The sequence below is a fragment of the Micromys minutus genome (genome assembly GCF_963924665.1).
Source record: "Micromys minutus genome assembly, chromosome: 18".
NCBI classification, from domain to species: Eukaryota; Metazoa; Chordata; class Mammalia; order Rodentia; family Muridae; genus Micromys; species Micromys minutus.
In genome coordinates, this window is record NC_137953.1 from 12,284,632 (window position 1) to 12,297,930 (window position 13,299).

Genomic DNA, 13,299 nt, shown 5'->3' on the forward strand with positions numbered 1-13,299 from the left:
AGTAACAAAAAGGAAGCATCCATTAAGAGTGCTGCATGTTTCTATGCCATTATATCTCTAGTAATGTCAGTAGGCGCATGCCAAAAGCACCAATATGTCTGCCTAAACATTAGCTGAATCAAGACAACAGTAGAGATCTTGCTAAACTAATCATGAAAAAGCTCAAAGAAATACAAAGAACTACAGGCAACCAAGGAATGCTGAGAGCAGGAGAAATAATCTCCAGGGAAGAGCACATCAGCAGGTTATCCGGTGGTCAGCCCTAAAAACATATGTATATGTAACATTATACAGACTGACCAGGTTGTATTTATATATTTAAGGAATTACATATACATACATATACATAATTGTATGTAAAATTAACTAATAAAAAAGAGACCATGAATTTGAAAGAAAGCAAGGAGACACATATAGGAGTTTGGAAGGAGAAAAAGGAAGGGGGTAAATGATGTATTATATTATAATCTCAAAAGAAAAACAAATAACTTTTAAAAGAAATTATTATGTTCAAGTTAATAATTTTGAACAAATATCTTCACATGTGTAGGGTGGAGAAAGTATCCACGAATAACAGTTTATATCTGATAATTCTCTTGAGCAGCATTGCTTATATCTAACTGAGAAAATATAGACAGCCAGAAGCAAATAATATTGCTAGGCCCTCTTAGAACTGTACATTATCCATAAATAAATAATAGAAACAACATACTGATATATTACACAAAAATTAGCATCTTTAATCAATATATCATAATAATATAGCATAATGTCTTAGGATGCCCTTATTCCTGTGAAAGAAGAGAATATAACATGATTAAATGATCAGTATATCTTGGGCATTTGTCAATTACAGCTGATCTATAACCTTGAATCACTCGTTATTGTTAATATCTTTCATTGGTCAGAGTTCATTTCCTTCCTGGTATTGTTTTATGGCCAGACATTCTTTTTTTTAACTTGTAGATTCCTCAGTGGGTAAAAAATCCAATATGATCTAGTGGCTGAAAATTTTCACTGTAGGATTGAGCAGACTGTACTTAAATTGCAGCTTTATTGCTTAACATCTGTGTAATCCAGGCAGCATGTTCAACCTGCCCAACCCTTAGTTTATGCATCTGTAAGTGAGGGTAATTACAAGACCTTCTCATTATGGTGGGTGAAAGCACTAAATGAAGGTCACTATTTAAGTATTTGGCCTTGAACTGAGTAAGGAGCCAATAAATGTTAGCTGTTACTACAGCTGTACCACAATGACTTTCTCTATATAAACATTTGCTGATACATGATACAAACCACTCATTCAAGTTTCAGGATAACTGTTGTTGTCCCGTTGTATTAATGGAGAAGCAGATTTAAACAAAATGTGATTTACAGTGGGTCCCATGACCACAAAAGGTATTTCTGGGTTGAATACTTGTCTCACTGCAATCTAAAACCAGTCTTTGCTTTTAAATACTATCATTCTAATTCTTTCATCTTCTCTGGGGCTTCTCATTTCTTCTTGTTTATTTACCAAAGATTTAGTATTTTTTCTGAAGTATGGCCTTACTATGCACCCAAGGGGTTACACTCCTATAGCCTTATACTTCAGCCTCCTAAGACCTGGGACTATAGGTGTCATTATTCTTATACCTATTGGAGACAGGTTTTCACTTTCTCGTCTCAATATGTCCCAATCCATCTTTAACTTCTTACCTTTATTCTTTCAGGTGTTACTAAAGCCTTTCCCTCTTATAACAACTGAAATCTAACAAGAGAGAGAAACCCAGAGGTGGATCTCTCTAAAACCGATGTTGTAGCACAGGTTTCCCTTCATTGCCAATTTTCCCCTCCAAACTCTACTTAGTACTCAGGAGCATGACTGAAAACACATCCTCCCTTCTTCATTTGAGGTGATCTGTACTCCTCCATACCACTTCCTTTCTATGCCTCTCAGATGGGAATATGGCATCTCTTTAAGGAAAACAACAGAGATAAAAAAAAAAAAAGGTTATTACTCTGGGGCTAAGGAGAGAACTCTGTTCATAAAATACTTGATTTGTACAACATAAGGATCAGAACTAGATCCCAATGGCCATGTTTAAAATACACAAAATGTGGGTATAGTAGAGCATACCTCTAATCCCAGCACTGGATGGAATGAAGACGGATAGATTCCTGAGAGGCAAGCAAGAGAAGCAAGTAGGGCAGTTAATGAGCAGATGTCAAGAAGAAGTTGGATGTTCCGTTAGAAACAATACCTAAAGTTGTCTTCCTGCTTTTGCATGCATAGACATGATATGCACATACACTTGCATAACTATTTAAACACACACACACACTAAAAGAGGTGTTGTATAACTATTCATACAGAGAACTAGTTACCAAGTTTAAAGTTATTGGGTGTTTTTTTTTCTTTCAGTCAACTGGGAATTAGAAATGATAATTTTAAAATAGATGTAATCAGTAAATTAATATGACATCTGATTTTCTTTATTCTAGATAATTCCACAATAATGATACAGAAAGACAGAGTTTTATTTTCATGTTTTACCACAATACCTGGGCAGTCAATTGGTCTATTTTTATCCTTTAACTAATCTGGCTTCTTCCCAAACAAAATACCCATAATTCTTGCAATTTAGGGTCTTCCATGGTTCTCCTGAACCATTTTTCCTCTTCTCCCTTTGGCTTAATCTTAATCTGTCTTCCCTCTCTCTCCTTCCCCTAGCTGGCAGAAGTTCTACCCTATTCTCACCTCTGCCTAGCCCCTGGATTTTCAGCTTTTATTGACAAAGCAGAGAAATAAATTGTAAAATTTGTTTTCACAAACTTGAGACAGGAGATTCTACACAGCACAGAAGCATTACAACGCTGTGTCCATATTGAAACAAGAAGTGAGCATAAGAAAATCAGCATTTGAATAATACACAGATAACTTTTACAACAATGCACAAGAACATATGTCTGTACAGGCAAAGCAATGATACATTCCTTCAAACAAAATATTGTTCATCTAATGCCTGGTTGAGGCACTACTATGACTGAAAATGTGTTTGTTTTTTTTTTTTTTAAGTCTTCTTCATACATCTTCACTGTTTTGAACCAATGGACCATCTCTAGAGCTTGGGACACATATCACAAGGACTTAGTTGAGACAGAAGTAAATCATGTGCAATCATTCATCTATTTAGAAACAGTAGAAGCAATATTATAAGCAACGAGACAGGACCTAGTAATAAATTAATCAATATCTAAGGCACAAGGCAGTTGTGGGTACCCTTACTTCTCTGAGATGCTTCAGACATAATATAATACATGTTTGTGAAGTTAATAGTTTTTTAAGATACTTGCCTATGGTAGGAACAGATGGACTATCCTTGGTATAGGGAGGCTCAGTGACAAAAGCTGTGGTTGAAATGGAAATTAATGTGATCAATTATATTCATATTAGCAAGATGAAACAAACTATGATGAGTCCCATTGTGAGTGACAGACAACCCGTAAGTCTGCTGGCTACCTTCATGAAACATCAGAAGTACAGTTTCAGAGCCTACTTCATGTCCTTCTGTCTCTATTTGCACAGGCAGGCATATGCACATACTCTTCCCTAATCTACTGAGAGAGGGATTAACTATGTACTAATCTACATGGTGAATTTGCAATGGTTATATTACGAAAGTATTTTCTGAAACCAAAAAAAAAAAAAAAAAAAAAAAAAAAGAAGAAGTATCTAGAATCCAGGTAGAAATGGCCTCTTATTTAACATGCTGACAAATAATTTTTTTTTCTTTAAACGACTTTATTTTGCAAAACAAAGATACATGTAAAGATTTTAAACATTTTTTGCTTAAAATTATACATTTTTGTCAGTACTGTTTTTTCAGACATTAAAATAAATTTTATATAAAACCATGTGAATATGTTTTTTAGTCAGTACTTGATTTTTTTCAAGGGCTTGACAGTATGCATTGAAAACGTACTAGTTGCAATAAGCGTAAAGTACATGCAAAACAAAACGCAACATGGAAATAGTCAAAGTCTTCTTGTTTTGTGAATATATGTATATTTTTTTGTTTTCTTTATTTCTTGGACTTCATACAGTCTGTGAGTTGTTTCTGGGGGAGTGCAAGCCTCTGGGGTTAGCATCCCACTATCAGTGACTGCATATTATGTCTGTTCTTTTGTGACTGGGTTATCTCACTCAGGATGATCTTCTCTAGATGCAGCCATTTTCTTAAGAATTTGGTTAAGTCATTGTTTCTGGTGGCTGAGTAGTATTCCATTGTGTATATGTACCACAATTTTTGTATCCATTCGTCTTCTGAAGGACATCTGGGTTCCTTCCAGGTTCTGGCTATTATAAATAGAGCCGCTATGAACATTGTGGTGCATATATCTTTGTTGTGTATTAAAGTGTCTCTGTGGTATATGCCTAGAAGTGGAATAGCTGGGTCTTCAGGTAGTACTATATCCAATTTTCTGAGGTATCGCCAGACCGATTTCCAGAGTGGTTGTATTAGCTTGCAACCCCACCAACAGTGGAGAAGTGTTCCTATTTCTCCGCAGCCTCGCCAGCATCTGCTGTCATCTGAGTTTTGGATCTTGGCCAATCTGACTGGTGTGAGGTGGAATCTTAGGGTTGTTTTGATTTGCATTTCCCTGATGGCTAAGGATGTCGAGCACTTCCTCAGATGTTTCTCGGCCATTCGGTGTTCCTCAACTGAAAATGATTTGTTTAGCTCTGTACCCCATTTTTTAATAGGGTTATTTGATTCTCTGGTGTCTAGCTTTTTGAGTTCTTTGTACACTTTGGATATTAGGCCTCTATCTGATGTGACAAATAATGTTTTTATAAAGAAAAAAATAGAGATGGAAGAGAAAAACGTTGAGGAGATGACTCAGCGAGTAAAATGTTTTTCTATAAGCATGAAGACTTGAGTTCAGATCCCCTGAGCCCAACTGAAAGCTGGATGCAACAAACACCTCTCATCCGAGGGTTCAGAAAGGGAAACAAAGGGATTTCAGGAGCTTGTTGAGAGCAGCCAGTCAACCTACGAGTTCTAGGCTCAATGACTCTGGCTCAAAAAAGGAAGATATACCATGATAAAGAAAGATACAGCATTTATCTCTGGCCTCTGCATACCCACAAACATTCATATACTACAAACACACACACACACACATACATATAGACACACGAGTAATGAAAGGAATCTAAAATATTCTGAAACATAATTAAGGTATGTCTACTACTTTCTACCAGAGATTACAATCTGGAAACTGATGTTTGATTTATATGGAGATTGAAATATGTACTCCAGTGCCAGTGTGGTGGTAAATGCAAGAGTAATTCTAGGCTATGGGGTTCACAAAGCTAAGTAAGGATCCAAAGTGTAGCAATACCAAACACTTCACTCTCTACAGTACTTCATACTTAATGAGTTAAAAAGAGATCACGATGTGGACTAGAGAAATAGCTAAGCCTTTGCTGCCTTTTGGGGACCTGAGTTCAGTTCCCAGGACCCATGTTGACCAGATCGCAGCCATCACAACTACAGATTAGGAGATCTAACACTCTTGGCTTCCATGGGCACTTGCAAATTCACATACATATACACACAGAGAGACATATATATACACATAACTAAAAATAAAAATCTTACTTTTATTTCGCGTGTATCAGTGTTTTGCTTGCATGTGTGTGTGTGTGTGTGTGTGTGTGTGTGTGTGTGTGTGTGCATGTGTGTGTGTGTACCAAGTACAGACCTGATGCCCAAGGAGGCTATAAGAGAGTATTGAGTTCCCTAGACCTGGAATGATAGAGGGTTGTAAGCTCCCATGTGTGTCTTCTGTAAGAGTAGTCAATGTGATCCTACCTGCTGAGCTATTTCTCCAGCCTCACAAAATAAATCTTAAAACAAAAGAGATACCCCAAGAGTAAACTCATGATATAGTTAGGTTTCTAACCAAATGAGTTTTATGAAGATATTCTTAGACTGTGGAGGAAAGTGTGTGCTAGACAAGAAATCAAAGAGAAAGAAAATACAAAGCAAAAAGCAACATGCAATTGGCCGTGATTTGGGAGTTGAGAAAGTGGTGTAGCTCCACCTTTATACTGTCCTGCCCGGCCTACATTTCTGGAACAGAAAATAGCCTGTCAATCTTGGTATGTCCTGCAACTAGATGCTAAGAAACAGATAAATGGCATATGCCTTTATTTCAACTCACAAACTCGGGGAAAGTAACTTGTGGAACTGACAGTAAGTGAAGTTATAAAAAAAATTTAAAAAATAAATAAATAAACTAGAAAGAGCACCAGAAGGTAAATAATAAAAGGACTGACAGCAAATTCTCTGGGCCGAGTTGGTCACGTGCATTTGTATGAAGAGTCCAAATCCCCAGCTACTTACTACTAAGCTGTAGATTATGTAACTGGGCCTCAGTTGTCTGCGTGATGATTTCATAATCATCTCAAATGATAGCATTGGTCTTAGACAAAACAAAATTCCCTCTTATACTAAAACTCCCGGTGTTCTCGTCCTTTAAGAAAAGAGTGGGCTTCGTGCCTAAGGCGTCATGAGCTTTGGTAATGGCACTTCGCAGTGGACTGACAACAACTCTGCTTCTCAAATGTCCTAGAAACTAGGATCATGACGAACTTTCATCAGCCAACAAGGTAGGAAATTGCCAACCAATTTCACTTAGTTTTGTCTATTTTCCCCTGAAACTCGGATTTGTATTCCTTCTCTGCTGCTTCCTTCTTTTAGGCCTCTTGATTTTGAGAATCATCCTAAGGCTTGGAAAGTCCAGCCCTAGGGTCCCTCCATGTGCTCATTTTTGCTCTCTCTCTCTGTTTAGTAAACCTTCTGTTCACATCTGCTGCTGAGTCTTAGCTGTTCCACAGCAAAGCCTCTGGCAGAGAACGTTTCCCATCCAAACACAGTTAAATATTAAGACAATGCCCTCCGGCAGGCTTCTTCTCCCTCTGCTTTAGTTCTGTGAAGAACAGAGCAAATTCATGGTTTAGGATTTCAGATGTGGCAGAATCTGCAAGTGAGCACTTTGTACCAATGATGTGGTTCTTATTATTTTCTAAATACCAGTTTGGTTGCAGGCACCACCCTTTAGTGAATATTGTCTCTAGATGGATGGGTTCATAGCATTTACTGCTTCATAAAACCACAACCAGGATACATAACGAATTAAATGTCTCATGGCAAGGAACTTACCAGGGGAATAAAATGGTCTCAGGTGAAGAACTGGGAGTAGGTGGGTTAAAGGTGGCTGAAGAATCTCTACAAATAGATACACTATGTGGCTTCCAGAGAATAATAAACCCGTAGCTCAGTTCTGTTCATTATAATGTGTTAGAGATGCTTCCAGATGACACAATCAAAGAAAAAAATTACTTCGAGCATTTCCATGCTTCTGCTATTAAAAACAGATATTCATTTCTGCATAGTGTACCATTTGTTTTAGGAGAACATTCCCTTAGATCATCCTACGCCTGCTAAAACATCTTGCCAGAGACATAAACCAGGGTCTTGAGTACACTAAAGAGGATCTCTATCACTGACCAGACCCCTATCTCTCTCCCTTTCCCTTATTTTATTTTAAGATAATCTTACCATAATGATGAGTTGGGGACTGTGCTACACAAACTCCCAACTGCCTGGGGTTACCGTTCTGTGCCACCAGACCCATCTCATCCCGGGCCTCGGGGGACCATCTATATTTCTAGTGACATCAGCAATTTTATCTTTAAATAACATGACCAGAAGTGGAAAGAGCAGGACTGAAAATGGGAAAGAGAAAACAACCTCAAAACCATGAAACATGATCTGCTGGTGCCTTTAAGAAAGGTTGAACACCACTTGCTTAGAATTGTTGAGTTCTGCCAAAAGATAGGTATAGATCTATTCTATCACATAGGTCCCATATTGAAAACTTTTTATCATGCTAATGTTATACCTACTTTTGTACACAATGTCCACACAAACCTCAATATTCTATAACCTGTTTTGCCTCTCTGTGGAATCAGTTCTTCTGACTAGACTGCATTGTCTGGTCTCAGTGGGAGAGGAGAGACTTGATGTACCAAGGTGGGGAGATACCAAGGGGACCCCATCATCTCAGAGGACAAAGGGAAGGGAGAAAGAATATGTGGGGATGGGGCCAGGGAGACAGCAATGATTTGGAAGTAAAATGGATGGATGAATGGATGGATAGATAAATGGATGGACGGATGGATGGATGAGTGGATGGATGGATACATACATACATAGACAGACAGACAGACAGACAGATAGATAGATAACATTCTACAGCTTGGCACCAGCTGTGTCGACCCTTCCTCCTGAGTGTTATATGTTCTTGCTGTTACATCCTTATTCAGCTTTGAGAACACATCAGAATTCATACTTGTTCTTGTCATTAGTAGGATTTGTACTGGTTACTTTTCCATTGCGCTGATAAAATATTATGGCCAAAAGGCAACATATAGAAGAGAAAGTTTATTTCGGCTTACAGTTCCAGAGGGATATTACTTTGTCTTATCAGGGAGGTCTAGCAACAGACGTCAGGATGGCAGCAGGAACAAGAAGCTGAGAGACCATGTCAACCACAAGCACAAAGCAAAAAGATGGAACTGAAAGTGACTCAAAGCTTTTTAGCCTCAAAACCTGTCTCCAGGGTCATACTTCATTCAGCATTCATTCAACCTACATCTCCCCGAACCCTGGCACCAACTGGGGACCAAAAGGTGTCAGAGACTATGGAGGGCAGTTGTTCAAACAACCACAGTATATCACATTCATTTGCCTGAAAGTTGTCAAATCTTTACTACCTTCCTAAACACACTTGCTTAGTTCTAGCTACTTGGTCTAACCTGGCCCCTTCCCTTAGTTCCACCTGCATTAGTGGCACACCTGTTGTTGTGCTAATATAATAGTCTTTAGCAAAAGAAATATCAGGTAGAAAGAACTTACTTAGGCTTACAGTTCCAGAGGTGACGTAATACATTGTCTATTTCTCAAGTCAGCTATGAGAGTGCTATGAATGATCTGCGAATACATAGTTAGGAAAGTATGTAGACTACAGAACATGTTCTTTGCTTGAGGCACAGTAATTATTCTTGACTTCTCTGGCATCAGCACAATCAGCAACAAGAACACTAGTGTGTCTCAAACACAGCACAAGGCAAGGAAGGTATGATAGCGGGAACAAGACTGCAACCTCATGGGAAGAACCACATCATCAACCAGTCAAGGCACTGATGGAGAGGGTGATTGGGAGAGGAAGCACCTTCATGAAAACAAGTTGAGGAAGAGGAGGGAGGAGTGTGTGTGCGGCATAACATTTGAAATGTAAATACAGAGAATATCCAATAAAATTGAAAAAAAAAAAAGAAGCTGGAAGATGACATTGTATCTGTTCTTCAGAAACTGAAAATACATACAGTAAAAGAGCCCAGGCCGATCTCCAGTGGCCTATATCCTACAGCAAGACTCCTAAATGTTCCAAAATCTCCCCTACAGCACCACCAGCTGGGGACCAAGTGCTCAGTTACTCAAGCCTACAGGGGAAATTTCATATTCAAACTGAATGATCCTGGAAGTGATTTTATCCCAAAGTTTTGACTTTTCTGTTACTACTGGACATCCTAAGTTATAGAGCAAGGTTGCTGAGGACCTGGAGGTGCCACCCAGAAGCTGACTCAGACAGATACAGACACCCACAATCAAACAGTAGATGGAGCTTGGGGCCTCTTATGGAAGAATAGGAGGGAGGATTGGAGGCCCCAAAGGGGATAGAAACTCCACAGGAAGACCAACAGAGCCAATTAACCTAGAGCCTTGGGGCTCTCAGAGTCAAAACCACTAACCAAAGAATATACATGGGCTTCACCTAGGCCTCTCTGCACATGTGTGGCAGATGTGCAGATTGGCCTTCATGTGGGTCCTAAATAACTGGACCAGGAGCTATCCTAAAGGCTGTTGCCTGTAAGTGGGATGTGTTCTACTAGCTAGACTGCCCTGTCTGGCCTCAGTGGGAGAGGAAGAACCAAGCTTCTCGCAGAGACTAGAAGTGCCAAAGGACTAAGGAAGGGGAGATGGGAGAAAGATTTTGGTGTGGGTGACTGGGAGGGGGATAGTGAGCCGGATATAAAGTAAATACGTAAAGAAAATTAAATTTAAAATTTAATAAGGTGCTAGAGAGATGGCTTAGCAGTATTGTCCCAAGCATCCACATAAGGAAGCTCACAATAACTTGTAATGGAGACCCACGGGGTCCAACATCTTCTGTGGTCTCCCCAGGGTATGTGTATATACAGACACACAGACACACAAACCATTAAAAAAGAAAAACCTTTGAAACTGATGAATGTGGAAACCAGCAAGATGAGTGCCTGAAAGATTCTGGAGAGAGAAAGGAAAGAGGTAAATCTTGTTACTATAACCTCAGAAAATTATTTTTAATCAATGATTAAGCAATAAACACTAGCAAGTCTGGAAGATCATGGGCATGCACTAAGCCAGCGCGGCATGAACTAGCACCAGGGTTGAGAGACGACAGAGAAAGGTCCAGTATTTCACCGCTGTGTGCATTGCTCCTGCTCTGTGCTTGCTCTGTCTCTTTCTGTGCTCCTTCACACATCCACCCACAAGTTCTGCATCTGAGAACTTGTATATTTCTCAAGCCAATTAAGAGACTGCTATGAGTGTTTTGCAAATAGTTAGGAAAGCATGGAGACTACAGAAAATGTTCTTTGCTTGAGTTACAGTAATTATTCTTGACTTATCTTGAACCAGCCTGATAAACAGCAAGAATGCCAGTATGCCAAAACAGCTCTCTATGAAGACACAAACAGAAGGGAAGAATATTCAGAGAGGACTTTTAAATCACTGGGTGGATTAAATCACAGCAGCCCACAGTGAAGAACCAAAGCAACAGAAAAGAGGGAAAAACTGTGATAATTCTAATGAGACCCAGGGATTATACATTTTCTCAGACTGGCATAAAAACTGTTTTCAGTACAATATAAAGCATTTAACTCTGTGTTAGCCAATGTGTTTTTAGCTGCCTTGATGACTTGATTTATTTCATTTCTTGTCATTTGTGGTCTGACTTCATGTATGGAAATCACACATATGAAGAGATTGAGTAAAAGATACACTGGCCCCTTCCTTTTGTAGAAGCTGTGAGATGAGTTTTATAATTTCTTTTTAATATTCTCACATGCAGTGTTGTACAACAGTTTTCTTCAAGGTTGAAACATCCCATTCTGCAGGGAAGCCCTCTAAGCCAAAAGGTAAGCAACTCACAAGAAATTCAGGAAGTTACCAAAACTGACCAGATTTATTATTCTCCTCCCTGCCAGAGCAAGCAATAAAGTCTGCTGGGAGTCACCTAAGCAGAGCTGCAAAAAAGACTCTCAGACTGTAACAGCAACCCAGAAGAAGCAGAAACTATCAAAGCTACCGCAAAGAGGCTTAGACCAACTGAGTCATAGAAAGGGCACTCCAACCTGTGTAGTTATCCTCAGTCTCTGCAGTGCATGCCCAAAACCCAGCTTTTGTGACCTGTCACCAATGCTGGGGTGTACTTTGGTGATGCTGCTGGTTTTGAGTCATTTCTGCTTCTGTAAATAACCCCCAGCCATATCCGGCAAAACAACCCCAGTAACATTTATCGGTTCACCAAGTTGGACGTGGATGGTATCTGTACTTTGGGATCCTTATCTGGGGTGCATAGATGTATATGTTGTATCTCCCTTTGTCACAAAACATGGATAAAAGAAAATCTTTCCTCAGAAAAATGGACATAGTACTACCTGAAGATCCAGCTATTCCACTTCTGGGCATATACCCCAGAGACACTCCAACATACAACAAAGACACATGCACCACAATGTTCATTGCAGCTCTATTTATAATAGCCAGAAGCTGGAAAGAACCCAAATGTCCTTCAGTAGATGAATAAATACAAAAAATTGTGGTACATTTACACAATGGAATACTACTCAGCTATCAGAAACAATGACTTAACCAAATTCTTAAGAAAATGGTTGCATCTAGAGAATTTCATCCTGAGTGAGATAACCCAGTCACAAAAGAACAGACATAATATGCAGTCACTGATAATGAGATACTCACCCCAGAAAGCTCTGAACACCCCAGAAACAACCCACAGACTGTGTGAAGATCAAGAAAAAAAGAAAAAAAGAATATATTTTAATTAAAATAGAACTGTATCACATCCCCCCCTTTTTTCCTACAGTCCCTCCCAGTTTCTCTCCTATCTCCTCAAATTAATAACCTCTTTTTCTATATTATTGTTACATATATACATATGTGTATGTACAAGCACCCACAAATACTTAATTACAATCTTATAAAAATGTGTTTGTATACTTTTATGCAAAAATGCTTAAAAATCTGTGCATTTATCTTTGTTTTTTAAAATAAAGTTAAAATGTAAAAATAAATAAATAAATAAATTAATTAATTAAAAAAAAAAGAAAAGTAAAATCTTTCTATGACCTCACAAGGCCCCATCACACCTTGGGTGGGGTCCAGTCCTTCTCTTTTGTAAAACCATTCCTTGCAGTCCTATTAATGAATAATTCACATCACCAAGAGAGAAAAAAATGAGTGTGACATAAGAAAAGCTGAGGCACCTGCTGGAGCTCAAAGTACAATGAACTGTACACATTATGATGGAAGAAAGATATTTGAAAGTTTTTTTTTCAAATTATTTTTATTGGAGATTTTCTGAATTTACATTTCATATGCTATTCCTTTCCAACAATCACATCTCCCCTCCCCCTCCCATTGCCTCAGTGAAGACGTCCCCCCTCCTAACCACCCTCTCCTACCTCAGCACCTTGACATTCCCCTACAGTGGGAAAAGGAGCTTTACCTGTACCAACGGCTTCTCCTCCCATGCATGTCAGAAAATGCTATCCTCTGCTGCATATGTACCTTGGAAAATGGGTTTCTCCATGCAAATTCATTGGTTGGTGTTTTAGTCCCTGAAAGCTGTGGTGGGTTTGGAGAGTTGATGATTTTGTTCTTCCCATGGGGTTGCAGAACCTTTCATCTCCTTCAGTCCTTTCTCTAGCTACTTCATTGGGGTCCCCATCTTCAGTTCAATGATTAGCTGTAAGCATCCTCCCCTGTATCAGTATGGCTCTGGCAGAGCATCTGAGGAGGCATCCATATTAGGTTCTTGCCAGGAAAGAATACTTGGTTGGCATCAGCAATAGTGCTGGGCACATATAGGGTGTATCCCCAGGTGAGGCAGTCTCTGGAT